The sequence below is a fragment of the Tachyglossus aculeatus genome, chromosome 4 (genome assembly GCF_015852505.1).
Source record: "Tachyglossus aculeatus isolate mTacAcu1 chromosome 4, mTacAcu1.pri, whole genome shotgun sequence".
In the NCBI taxonomy this organism is placed as follows: domain Eukaryota; kingdom Metazoa; phylum Chordata; class Mammalia; order Monotremata; family Tachyglossidae; genus Tachyglossus; species Tachyglossus aculeatus.
The window spans coordinates 121,819,619-121,834,081 of record NC_052069.1 but is presented as its reverse complement, the minus strand read 5'-3'; the positions used below and the strand labels follow the sequence as shown (position 1 = coordinate 121,834,081).

Sequence of the window (14,463 nt, the reverse complement as noted above, 5' to 3'; positions counted from 1 at the left end):
AGTGGTATTTATTTAGCTCTTATTGTGTGCAGAGTCCTTTAGTCATTCATTCAGTTGTATTAATTGAGTGCTTACTGTGCACAGAGAACTGTACTAAGCCCTTGGAAAGTACAATTCAGAAATAGAGACAATCCCTGCCCACAATGGTTTTACAGTCTAGTAGGGGAGAGACAGACATCAAAACAAGTAAACAGGCATCCACAGCATCAATATAAACAGAATTATAGATACATACACATCAAAACAAGTAGGCATTAATATAAATAGAATTATAGATATGTACATATATACACAAGTGCTGTGGGGTGGGGGGTAGAGTAAAGGGAGCAAGTCAGGGCAACAGGGAGGGGAGGGGGAGCTGAAGAAAAGGGGGACTTTGCCTGGGAAGGCCTCTTAGAGGAGGTGAGCCTTCAGGAGGTGAGCTTCAGCTTTGAAGCAGGGGAGTGTGCTTGTTAGGAGAATTCAAGGATGGAGGGGCATTAGATTCAGGAGCTATGGAGAAAGGATGCAATAGGAAAAAACAAATAGCTCTGGATGTCTAGTCCTGGCTATGCCAGCAGGGAAATATCCACTGGGGCCAAATCAACTATAGTGTGGGCAGATTCAGAAAGAATCCTGAAAAATAGCTGGTTAATAAAGGCAGAAAAGACCAAAGTGACTATCAAGGTAATTGCCTATGGGGTCAGGATGGCGTTACAGAGGACTTGCTCTAAGAAACAGAGTTACTTCAGCTTTAAATAGGTCTTAGACATAAAAAAAACCTTTGAGTGCCCATAACTTCCACTGTCCCAACAGGAACGAGACAGGAAGAAACTAGAGTGCAAGTAACACCATGGAAACCATCATCACTCTACTCAACCTCTATACTGTAAATCTGTTGTGGGCAGGGAATGTGTCTACCAACTCTGTTATATTGTACTATCCCAAATGCTTAGTACAGTACACTGCACACAGTAAGCACTCAATAAATACCATTGATTGATTGATTCTCAATCCTGAAACACCAGGACCAAGGATTATCTATTGTTGAAGGAGACTCCACAATCTTCATTTTATACTAGTCAGACACCTCCAAACGTATGTCAGTGTGTACACCCACCAAACTAAGAGAACTCTCTTCAACAGTATCTTGGTCAGGACCTACCCTCTACCAGTCAGTCACGGGATCAGCATGAAATAGAATCACCTTCAAAACCATGACCCAGCATTATGATGATCAGTTTTAAAAACAGGAAAGGAGGGCAACTATCTGACCACTTTGCCATCCACCCAAAACAACTCCAGGAATTCATTTCAAGATTTCAGGTAGGAACGAGAACTACTGGTTCTAGTCAGTTAATAGCTTATTTAATAAACTAATGTGTAACAGAGTCTACTGCAATGATGGATTCACTTCGGTCAAGTTTTGCTAATCCATTTGCAAGCAACGTGATGAATTTCACCCTGCAGAATTCCCTTGCAGGTGGGCCCTCATTAATTCTCCACTCAAATACCTGCAATTTGATTTACTGCACTAGGACATTTGGAGAAAACTCCTGTCTTATTACTGCCCAAGTGCTGCTCTCTTTATTTGGAAATTGCGTAGGGCTATTTCTATCAGCTTTAATAACAATAATTGATACTCTCTGGAGACAACAGTCCCTGGAACATCTGCTATAACTATCCACCCAAGTGTCCCACTGCATCAGAGTTATCTAGAGGGAGTTGGGGTTCAGTTGTTATGGCCTAGGCTCTGTGACTCACAAGCCCAGGGAAGAGATTTTTGTCCCTGTATTGCCTTACTTTTAGATTTCAGGAAGACATTTACCATTTACTAATAACTGTGGTGTCTGCTGAGTACTTACTGTATGCTCATAATAATTACTGATATTTGTTATGCACTTACCATGTGCCAAGCACTGAACTAAGAACTAAGAAACAACCTAATCAGATCAAGGAGTCAAGTACTAAACTTAGTTCTGGAGTTGATATAAGCAGCTCAGACACAATCCTTGTCCCACAGTCTAAAAGGAAGAACAGGCACTTTAATCTCTATTTTATATATGAGGTTATTGAGGCACAAGTGACTTGCCTATGGTCACACAACAGGCATGAGGGAGAGCAAGGATTAGAACCCAGGTCCTCTGAGTCCAAGGTCCATGCTTTTTCCACTGGGCCACTCTGCTGTGTCTCAATTTTCCCACCTGAAATGTAGGGAGAGTTTACTAATATGAGAATTTCTTATCACTCCATTCTCTTAAGTACTCAAAATTATTCTTTTATTTCTTCACATAGGTCTCAACATTGTGAGGTTTTTTTTTATAGATTAGGAAATTGAGGTTTAGAGATGGTTGACTGACTAGCTCACATTTCTTGTAACCTTCATGTGACCACCTTTGTCACATCATCAATGGATAGTATTTTTGAGCACTTAATAATATTAATAATAATAGTGAATATGATAATAATAGTATTTGTTAAGCACTTACAATGTGCTAAGCACTGTACTAAGCACTGGGTAGATATAAGGTAATCATGTTGGTCATAGTCCCTGTACCTCATTGGGCTCAGAGTCTAAGAATGAGGAAAAACAGGTATTTCATCCCCAATTTACAGATGAGGAAGTTGAGGCACTGAGACATTAAGTGACTTCCCCAAGGTCACATAGCAGACAGATGGCAAAGCTGGGATTAAAATCCAAGTCCATTGACTCCCAGGCTGATCCTCTTTCCTCTAGGCCATGCTGATTCTCATTCTGTGCAGAACACTGTATTAAGCACATGGGAGAGTACAATCAAGTTAGTAGACATGAAATCTTACCATCAAGGAGCCTGTAATCTACAATCTTCAAGTGTTATCTCCTCTGAGTCCTGATAGATTGATACACCTAATATGTGACTCTGGCTCCTACTGCTCTTGAGTACAACTCCTTTAAGGAGTAGACTTCCAGTTTGCTAGGCATTGGGTTTCTCCTTTTTTCTTTGTTAACAGATCAACAGCTTGGTTCAAACTCCTTCCTCATCTGTAATTTACTTTAATGACTGCCTCTCCAACTAGACTGTAAACATCTTGAGGGCAGGGATCATGTCTACCAATCCAAAATATATTGCACCTTCTCCAGCACTTAGTACAGTGCTCTGTACATAGTAAGTGCTCAATAAATATTGTTGATTAACTGACTGCTCTGTCTGCTGCAGGCCAATCCTGTCAGAATGCTTCTTTTGCTGCCCTGCTAACTGTGAATCTGTGTTATGATGAACCTATAGAGTGGCTTCCCTCGTCTTGGTTACATAACTGGTGCCCTGCATCACATGGAAGGGACACAATTTCCACTCTTTGGTGAAAACAGAATGATAGTCACCCAACCACTTAACTGAATGACACTCTGCCTTTGTCTTGCCCCAAACCCACTGGTTTACCAGCCAAAAGATGGGATGACATATTGGTCTACTTTCCACTCTCTTGCCTGGTGTATTGACCACTGCCTACCTAAAAAGCAAAGTGAATTCAGTGATAGCTTATCATCTATCCATTTATGATGACTGTGCATGCACTGCCTGGGATAGCTTGATATTTCAATGCAATCTTCTTCTGTTTATTGGCACTGCAAAAATCTCTCTCTCTCCCACTTTCACATGCCCGAGTGCGCTGCTTTGGTAGAGCACAACCTTCTCATTCATTCATTCATTCAATCATATTTATTAAGTGCTTACTGTGTGCATAACACTATACTAAGTGCTCTGGTTAGTACAGTATAACAATAAACAGACACATTCCCTACCCATAATGAGCTTACAGTCTAAAGAGACAGTCTAGACTCAAAACCTCGAGTGGAGGACTTGACACATGTAGGCCCCTTTCAACCCTCAAGCACCATTCAAGGGACTTGCTCTTCACCCTTCAGGAAGAATTTAGAAATTATGAAAGAGGTAGATAGGTAGGAGTCATTCATAAGCAGCAACCAACTCCAGCAAGAACTCTGTTGCCTTTCCCATCAAAACACCGTTGAAGCAACTCCATTTTCCCCAGCTGTGTCCAGCCTGTTGCCAGGATCTAGCCTTTCTAGAGTAGGGAGGGATCTCACTATGATATCGCCAATCACCACGCCCCGTATGGGGGTGAACTAGCATTAGAATGTGGGTTTCTAGACTTCCAGGGGCCAAACCTTAGGTCCAGATCAGGCCAGATCAAAACTTGACCAGAACAACAAAGGAAGAAGATTCCCCCAGTGAAGTACTTAATACAGTACTCTGCACCCAGTAAGTGTTCAATAAATATGACTGATTGATTGACTGAATGCAAGGAAGTCACTTGTTCCATTTACAGTTTTGGCCTCAAATTCCAAGGCTTGAGATACAAGAAGCAGGTCCAGCCCAGAGCCATCATTACAGAATATTTCCTGTCTAAGTGCTGGGGATACAGGTAGGAGAGCAAACTAATAGACTAACACCATTTGTGCTGGTGCCCAAATAGTCCAGCTGCACTATTGCAAAAGAGTAAAATCCTTGGTCAGCTCAATGCTGAAGCAAACCTACCTTCATATGTACGCACAGATGCTTCACCCATGGCTACGGATTTCACCCAGGTGCTCTGTTCCAACTCATCCCAATTCAGATGGTTGCTGTCCTCGATTTATTTATCATTCTCAGGCACAGTCACAAAGCTGCAGATGGCAATTCCCTCACCCACACAGACTGACATTTACCTGCACCCAGAGTAAATTAACACACTCCTCCCACAAACTATATCATTATTTCCCCTTCTCATTAGTGGACATGTGTCTCACAAATGGAATTCCCCATCTTTGCTACCTTCAAACAGTCAGTCAAAGGTATTTATTGAGTGCTTAGTGTATGTAGAGCACTGTACTGTTTGGGAGACTAGAACAACAGAGTTGGTAGACATGTTCCCTGCCCATAATAAGCTTGTATTCTAAGGAAACTTACTCTTCCCTCCAGATGACCCACGAACTGGGCTGCACTTCAGCTAGTAAGTACAATTGAGATGTAATCTTCTACACTGAAACATCTTTTTCTACTGGAGGCTCTGGCTCTAATGGATGATGAGTCTTACCTACCCTCAGGAAGAATGAGATGAATTCTGAGGGCCAAGTTACTATTGGAGAAGCTGAGGCTCAGTAAGATAGCCACCCGATCTTGTTCATTGGATTCTGACATCTGCAGGCCATTTCTAAGGTAGAACAAGGTCAACTTAAAATCATCAGATCTGGAAGCCCAGTAACTTATTAAAGTGTGGATATATAGTCTCATAGAAGACAATGATCCACCTGTTTTCCATTCAGTGACTCTGGAACAGTGAACATGACCCAGGAGACAAAGCAGGATAGGCTTAGGATAAATCCTGCTGATTTTCAAAATGCAAACCCCATCCAAACTAAACAAAAACACTTTAAAAAACTTTGCTGTTCAAGTGATCTGCTGCCCAATTCTCTGCATCATTACCTTTCGCAAGGTGCACTCTGAGCCTGCTTCCTTTCTCTGACTACTGTTGTGTAACAAGCCCAAATCACAGTGACATAGCAAGGGTTCTTTCCCAATACACTTGCATTGGGGAACTTACTGAGAAATGATAAAGTCACTGAGGATGCATCTAGAAAAGATTCTTGGCACTAATAAGGAAGAGTAAAGGTGATTCAAGAAACATAACTGAGAGAGAGATAAGGAGGGAAAGGGGCTGGCAGGTAATAAGGATAGAGTACTATCTATTCCAGGAACCCAAAGCAATTGACATTTCCCTAGAGTATTATCATCTAGATTTTACACAGTGGGAATTCAGAGGCTTCAAACAGGGTGGGGGAGTAGCAGTAAGAGTCTGAGGGCTGTTTATTAGAGTCTGAGAGCAGAAAGGGAAGATAAGGACTTAGTCAAAGAAAGGGAAACAGTAGAGATAAGTAAGGGATCAAGGAGGCCCAGGGCCAGCAGTGAGGAAAAACCTAGGCTATGTAGAAGAGTCAAGAAAAATCCTACTGGGTTCCAAGACTAGAACAAATAAACCAAGAGAAGGGTTTTGACCCCAGCTTGGGCAAAGAGCAAGCTACATACAGGGAATCCTACTCAGGTCTGTGAAGTGATAGAATGTCAACGAACTCACAATGAGCTCCATCCACTCCACTGACACCAGTGACTTTCCTGAGAGACACATGTAGGGATTGGCCTCGTTTTGGGTAACCCCAATTAGTGGGTAAGGTGGTCCACTAGACCCTGGAATTTAATTTATGAATGGTATTTTATGAGTACTTACTGTATACAGAGCACTATATTAAGCACTTGGGAGAACTCAGTGCAACAGAGTTGGTAGTGTTTCTGTCCTGATGGGCCAGGCAGAATGTATTTTTATGATTGACCCATTTGGGACATAGCCTCCCCCAAGTTTCCACCTCAGTGCTACTTTTGAAAAAGTCATTTAATAAAGTAGAAATAGCTGTTAGTTCTCTGCCCTGACCCCCTCCACCAAACAACCCACCCATCCTCCCTTGGGCCCTGGCTTCTCTTTTGGTGCTTCTCCCTGATGGGGTCTAGAAATGGTTAACAGATTGCAAGGTTTCCCTGTTTTTCTCTGAAGGTTTCCTCCCCTCTCGGGTGCCCCTTGCCTTCCTCCTTCACCGCCTGGGAAGCTGTGACTGTTCTCCACCGCTGACACCTCAGCTGCTCTGGAAACCCGTGAACTGTTTGAAAAAGGTCAGCTGGCAGCATCTGTGTGACTCCTTTTCATTTCACTTTCCTCCCTCCATAATCATTGCACGGTGCGGGAGCTCCCTCTGTTGACTACGCTTGGCAGGTGTCTTCCAGGTGGAAAAGTCCATGCTTCACATCAGTGCACGGAATTCCTCCAGTGGGGTCCCCTGATAGGGGACCAGGACCAAAAGCAGCTTTCCGGGGGTCCAAGGAAGCCTAAATTGAAGCACCGGCTCATTCTCCTACGCTGAACCACTCCTATAGCTCTGATTCTTGTTCTGGTCCTATCTGGAACGAGACCTATTTGGACTCTAAATTCTCCCTACGCACTTTCAGAAAATGAATAGATATTTGCTTTCCTATTAAAGTCAGGGAGAGCTGGAAAGGCATCACGGCTCCAGCATCATGTCGAGTGCAGCCTCAATTTGGGATCCAGAAGAGACTCTTGGGAGAATGTTACTCATCCAACCCCAATCCTGCCCCTCGCTTCTAGACATTTCCCCACATCTTCCCTACCTTCTGGTGCAGAGAAACCAGGGCACTGATGGTGAGGGAGCAGGAACAGAGGAGAGAAAAGTCAAGAAATGATGACCTCAGGATAGCAATAATAACTTTATAACTTGAAAATTGCTCGAGAATAGGCCGCCCAGACACACAAATACGTGCAAATCATTTGCAGATTTTATCAGGGAACTTCTGCTTCATATAAATGAACTGAGAAGGTTTAATGACAAATCAGCACCCACAGATGAACCATCTACAGCACGTCGCCGCAGGAGCTGAAGACTGGGTGGTGGCCTTGTCTTTCTGAGTCCAGGCCAGGGGGAGTGGCTGGGAGCTGTTGAGAAGGCAGGGATGGTGGGGAAGGAAGGCTGGTGTCGGGGGAAGGGCCTTCAGAAAACGCTGCTACCTTGCTCACCCCATGACCCATTCACATCTCAGGAATCTGGGACACTTCATCAACTCTCTCCTGATCTTGGGCAATGTTCCATGGAACGCCAAATGAGCCCTAATTTGTCATCTCTCCACGACAAATCTGTCCTGAGGGAAGTTTGTACCCATTTCCTTGTCACTGGCAGACTGCCACAGAGAGAACAGGAGGACATTTTGCTGTTCCAAAAAGCTATTCTTCCCCATGGCCAGAGCATCCAATGAAGATCCTTGTGGACTATTCCCTAAATACATCCCCCATATTACCTAAAGCCACAAAAACACTGAGGATGAGTGCAGAAAAGGAAAGTCTGGTGTTTGCTGCTTTCTGTTTCCTATGTTTAGGAATCTATAAACTCACTTAATGAAGGTCTTCCTAAATCAAAGGATCCCGACCTCTTATGCAGGGATTGAAGGCCTTGTCCTTAAAGAACTAAAGAGTTGTCCCTGAGATTTGGGACTGAATTTGAACCTCCTGCTATCACAAGAAACTGTCTTGTCATTTTTTGCTGCTGCTGTATGATGCTTCATGGTCATGAGGATATTAATCATGATAGCAGAGCACTTTGGAAATGACTGCTGTCTCTGGAATGCGGAAGCTAAGCCCATCGTTAAATGGTTCTGGAACCCATATCGACTTATGCATTCCTGTGCCAAACTAGGGCTTTCCCTACTTTCAAATAACTATAAAGATAAGCTTTTTCTCCATTAGGTACTAGTGTTAAAATTGGCATCATAAATTAAATTCCATCCAAAGATGGAAAAATAGTAGTAGTAGTAAGAGTAGCAGTATTTGTTGAGCATCCACTGGTTGAAATGAGCTGAAGTGTTTAGGAAGTACAAATTAAGGAAGCAACATGTTCCATGACTTCAGGGAGCTTACTCTCTGACTGGGAGACAGATATAAAATATTTCCAAATAGGGGACTCCAATTCCCTTAGACTGTGAGCCCTATGAGAGACAGGGACTGTATCCATCCTGATTATATTGCACATACCCCAACACTTAGTACAGCACGTGACACATAGTAAGTGCTTAAAAGATATCATCGTCATCTTCATCATTATTATTATTATCAACAAAATACTCAAGTGGTCAACTGAATGCACATATACCCAAAAGTTCTAAGGGTGGGTTGATACAAATTGATTGGATTTAGGGAGGGAGGGAAAGTGTTCCAGGCTGGAGCGACAGCATGAGTGATGGGATAGAAGTGGAACAGTCAAGAGGAGGATACAGTTAGAAGGGTGGCATGGGAGAAACAAAGAGCAAATTGGGGAGAAGCAGGTGGAAAGAGCATCTATATAAGTTGGGTGAGTTGGTTAAGAGCCCTGAAGCCAGTTGGGAGGAGCTTTCCCTAGTTGCAGGGGGATATGAGAACCCAATGGATGGTTTTGAGGAGTAGCTAGCTAGTTGCTGAATAGTGTGAGACTGAAGAAGAGAATGGGAAGCTAAGGGAGAGTACAGAAGTCATTCTGGGCAGCTGTTTGACATCTATAAATTACTCTCTCCAGCTCCCCCACTCAGCTTTGTCAGAAGCCTGTAAAGAAGCTGATAGGGCATCTAGTCCATTCCCCTGCTTCAGGACCACATCCAATTGATGAGATTCCTCCTGTTTCTGAAGACCCCCATAGGAACTTCAGCAACCTCTCTTCCCATTCCTAATCTCCATGGTTTCCAGCACAGACCAATTCTGTCCCCTGCACTCTGAGCATGGATGCTAACATTTAATTTTGAGTAGAGGAGAGAAGAGAAGATGGGGCTTGTAGAGAAGAAGCAGGTAGTGAAGGTATTAGGAGGGGCTGGCAGGAATGTGGTATTTGATAAGAACTCACTATGTGTCAGGCACTGTACTAAGCACTACAGTGGATATAAGCAAATAAGCTTGGAAACAATCTATGTTGCATGTGGGACTCACAGGCTCAATCCCCATTTTGCAGATGAGGTAATTGAGGTCCAGAGAAGTGAAGTGACTTGCTAAAGGTAACGCAACTCACACTCAGTCAGTCAATCATATTTATTGAGCACTTACTGTGTGCAGATCACTGTACTAAGCACTTGGGAGAGTATAATACAACAATAAACAGACAAATTCCCTGCCCACCATGAGCTCACAGTTACAAAGATTCAATTCTGGGGCTTTGGAGCCAGTTTTGCCAAGCCCAGTTGGAGACCTGGAATGAGTGAGGGTGAGAGTCCAAACTGATAGGTAGAGAGGGGATGAAACAATGGCTTTACCTCCACAGATGGAAACCCATGGGTGCAACAGCCCCTATTGGCACCTTTGCCTTTGAGCCTGGAAAGACCGAGAGATGGAGAATGACAAAGCTGGGGGCCTCCTCTAGCCAGGTCTAACTGCATCCCTGGGAAACTTTCTTTTGAGACTCCTAAACCCAGTCTGGACACTTCCAGATCTCTGATGGGAATGGCTGATCTCCACTTACCTCAGATCCCTTTGTGCAGTGGCCATGTGGGAGAGAAAGGAAAAACAGCACAAAAGACATCCCCAAAAGGCAATCGATAGCCACTGCAAAGGAACTCCGGGCACTCTAGATGTGCTGTTGTCTGAGATATCACATTTGTCACTAACTCCCTTCGCACAACTGCACAGACCCATGTGACAGGCTTGGACCCTCTGGAAACAGAGGTAAGAAAAAGCAGAGATGATTCCCTAGGGCTACTAGTTTTCAGGAAGATCTGGGGCTAGATGGATTTTTCAGACATGGGCTTAGAGGAAAATTGGAATAAAAACGCTAACTGCTTATGAAGAATCAAGACATTCATCAATGTACCTCATGAGGGTAATTGAAATCATCATGATGAACACACATGAGTGCTAATTGTGCTTTCCTTGCAGAATGAATCCAAAGCATCTGCTGATGGAGTTTTCCACAACATCCACAGCACACAAACTCTTCACCGGGTCCAAGCCTGTCACATGGGTCTGTGCAGTTGTGCGAAGGGAGTTAGTCCCCCCATTTCCACTTTTGCTGCATATTTCTGATGTAGTCAGTGGGCTGAAAGCCAGGAAGTTGTGATCTAAAACCCTGCTGAAATGAGAGCAATTTTCTTGCAATGCAAGCTGTAACTGCATAGGAGTTGTGTGACACTGCTCCACTGAAACACATCCCCATCCCTGCCACTGAAGCTCTTCTCAACAGTCACTTCTTCATAGAGACATTCCCTGGAGAGTACCTCACACTTTTCTGGCCAGCACACACCATTGGTCACCATAGATAAAATACGGATATAGATTTGCCTTTTATTTTGGATTTAACTGTTTACTTGTATTTTTATCACTTGCATTTTATTCTCTTACAGTGTAACCTATTGTATATTGGGCCATTTGTGTCTGCTGGTCTCCCACATCAGACTGTAGGATCCCTGAGGGCATGCACAGTGACTTTTCTGCAAAAGAAGGAACATGGACTAGCAGAATGAGCATCAGGCTAGGAGCCAGAAGGCCTGGGTTATAAATCCAGTTCTGCCACTTGCTTGCTGTGTGGTCTTGGGCAATTCATTTACCTTCTCTGTGCCTCCTTTCCCCATCTGTAAAATGGGGATTTGATACCCCTTCTCCCTCCTCCTTAGACTGTGAGCCCCTTCTGAGGCAGAGACTGTGTCTGTTAAGAGTTCATTTTCCCCAGGGTTAGCTGAGTGCTTGGTACATAGAAAGCAAATACCACCATTTCATGATTATATGTTCCCAAGAGCTCTGCAGCCAAAGTGCTTAATAAATGGTGGTGGTGGTGGTGATGATAATGATGATCATGTTGTTAATAGTGGTTATGTTCTTCTATATAAAATCCAGAGAAACAGGGTCTCAAAATACCCTAATTAAATTCCTTAGTCTTGGGGGAAAATAAAAAAAAAATTGCTCATAATAATAATAATAACGATAGTATTTGTTAAGTGCTTACTATGTGCCAAGCACTGCTCTAAGCACTGCGGGGGGGGGGGGGGATACAAGGTAATCAGGTTGTCCCACGTGGGGCTCACAGTCTTAATCCCCATTTTACAGATGAGGTAACAGACACAGAGAAGTGAAGTGACTTGCTCATAAGGGTGTGTGTTTCAAAATGGCCTTAGCCAAAAATCTACCTGGTTTAATCTGGTAAAGTCCCCTCCGCCTCCCTCCCTCGGCCATACCAGCTCTGCAATCCACATACTGTTGTAGCAGTCTTTTGGCATGTCCAATTTCCAACAAGGCCAGCCATGCCTCTCTACAGCTATTCACTTTCCTTGACCTTTAGGCTTATCTGTGTAAAGAGCAAGATGACTACACAAGTGAGACTGGCTTAGGGAAACCAGGAATCAGGAAAATACAAGAATTTATCTGCTTGCTCTGAGACTCCTGGTCCCAAACTGGGGTCTTTTCCCACCTTGCCCCCTCCCTTCCTTTACCCATCGCATCTTTCCTTGGCCCCATCTTCCCCTGCACACCCTGCCATTTTCTGTCCCCTCCTCCTGCCCACCCCACCATCCTCCCATCCCTCTCCCCCTGCCCACCCTGCCTTCCTTTGGTTCCTTCCCCCTGCCCAGCCCACCCAAGGATGACACAGCCTTCAGTGTTCCATTTCTCTAACCAGAGAGGACTCCATTCTCTTTAGGTTTTCAGCCCCGTCATCTTTGATGTTTCTTCCACCCCTGCCTGACAACCGTATGACCAGCTTCATATTGAACTCCTGACCCTGAGTGACCAGCCCTCCCAGGAGATCATCACTGAAGCTCTGGACTCCTTCTAATCATTAATGAGCAGTGAAACAGGCAGCTCAGCCAGGAGCAGAGAAAAAGATTTTCAGGAAAGGGAGGAGGGGGCTACGGGGGTGGTTGATGCCTTTCTTGATGTAAATGGGTGAAACTAAGCAAGACTGGGAGGAGGGTCACCGAGTACAAAGGTACTGCCCTGCTGTCAGCAGGCTCCAAACTCTGTTTTCTATCCTGAAGTTTGACTACGGGTCCCTTTCCCTCTGAGCTAAATGCACAAACAACAACAAACAAGTTGCTGCTGAGTTGGAAATACTGTAAAGACTCTTGTATCTGGATTTCAACTATCCCCAAAATTCAGTTATCCAGACTTTCCCACAAAGTCTATCCTTATCGGGGAGATCTGGACTTCTAAACTTTGTGTTTCTAAACACAGAAATATACTTATGTAAAACATATGCATACACTAGATTCAAGAAGACTTAAGTGACCCAGGAGTGTAAATGAGAAGATAAAGCCGATTAGGTACTCTAATTTACCTTAGTCAGTCACTTGCATGCTGGATAACCTTGGGCAAGACAGGGGACTTCTCTGTTCCTCAGTGGTAAAATTAAAAAGTGATTTAATACCTGTTCTCCCTCCTCCTTTGATTGTGAGTCCCATGTAGGGCAGGGACTGTGTCTGATCTGATTATCTTGTATGTACTTAAGCGCTTGTTACATAGCACATAACGTATCATAAAGGGGACATTCAGTGCCGACTACTAATCACTTCAAATACAGTAAGTGTACAAGGGACTAAACGCTATAGTAGAATATTTCAGTCCTCCCATTTTGTATGATTGCAGGTCTGGGAGTCAGGGGACTTGAGTTCACATTAGAACTCCACCAATTTGTCAGCTGTATGACCATGGGTAAGACACTTAACTGCTCTGTGCCTCAGTTTTCGAATCTATATAGTGGGGAGTAAATACCTGCTCTCCTTCCTACTTAGACTGTGAGCCCCATTGTGGGACAGAAACTGGATCTGACTTGATTGTGTTGTCTTGTATCTACCCTAGTGCTTAGTGCAGTGCTTGGCACACTAAGTCATTAACAAATTAAGTTCTTAATGCAATAATGATAATAATGGTCATGACAATAATAATTGCTATTATTATTATTATCTACAGGTGACCCAAGGAACATAGCTCATATTCAATAAATGCCAAAAAACTCAGCTATCTGGAATATCGACTTAAATCCTTTTGGGGCTTTTTTGAAAGTTGAGCTTTCTATGAATTCAAGGCTGAGTCCCCACTACAAAGCAGTGACCTCTCTCTAGTTCTGATTTACAAATCAAAGGTTCAGCTCAATCTTGGAAATCATTTTCAAAAATGTACATGGCCCACACCTACCTTTGTGTACCTGTTACTACTGCAGTTACTAAGAATACTAGCTTCTCCTAGAAGAACCTCTCAAGGTTGTTCTATGGACCTCATTCCACAGGAAAACCTAACATAAAGAAGAGTAGGTTGGAGCTGCAGAGAATATTCAATTCCATATGGGGGTCTAATATCTTTGAACATTTATCTGTCTCTAATGGCATTTTGCCACAGTCACTGGAGCCTGACTAGTTAACAATTATGGTACTTATTATATGCTTCCTTTGTGCTAAGTATACAATGCTCTTAGATCGGACATAGTCCCTGTCCCACAATCTATCTTACCCCTATTTTCTAGATGAGGAAACTGAAGCCTAGAGAAGTTAAATGACTTAAGGTCACACATAGAGCAGCAGAGCTGGGACTAGCAACTAGGTGTCCTGACTCCAGTTTTCATGCTCATTCCAGCACTCTCAGTGGTGTTCATGGTGTAACAATTGAATTTCTCTGGATATGCAAAGGCCATTTAGATAAATGTGGTTTGCTTTCCCTGCAGAAAAACACTATTTTTAGAGGCTTGTCTTATGCAGCATGGTATAGTGGGTAGAGCACAGGCTCTATGTGTTGTGTGGCCTTGAGCAAGTCACTTCACTTCTCTGTGCCTCAGTTACCTCATCTGTAAAATGGGGAGGAGCCAGGAAAGGCCACCAGATAGGTAATGAGGCTTGCCCAAAAGAATGTGGGAAATTATCTTTCCTCTTCATTACCCAGCTTGGGACAAAGTGCAAA

At 43.6% G+C, this 14,463-nt stretch overlaps 1 protein-coding gene and 1 long non-coding RNA gene across 5 annotated transcripts in view; one reads left to right on the top strand and one right to left on the bottom strand.

Annotated features, from left to right (window-relative positions):
* Window positions 1–14,463, bottom strand: part of ASTN2 (astrotactin 2) — an 854,016-nt gene that overhangs the window by 160,071 nt on the left and 679,482 nt on the right. The gene's annotated exons all lie outside the window — the stretch shown is intronic.
* LOC119926640 lies at window positions 6,566–12,627 on the top strand. The gene is made up of 2 exons (XR_005450357.1): window positions 6,566–6,677; window positions 12,215–12,627. It is a non-coding gene; the product is annotated as an uncharacterized LOC119926640 (long non-coding RNA).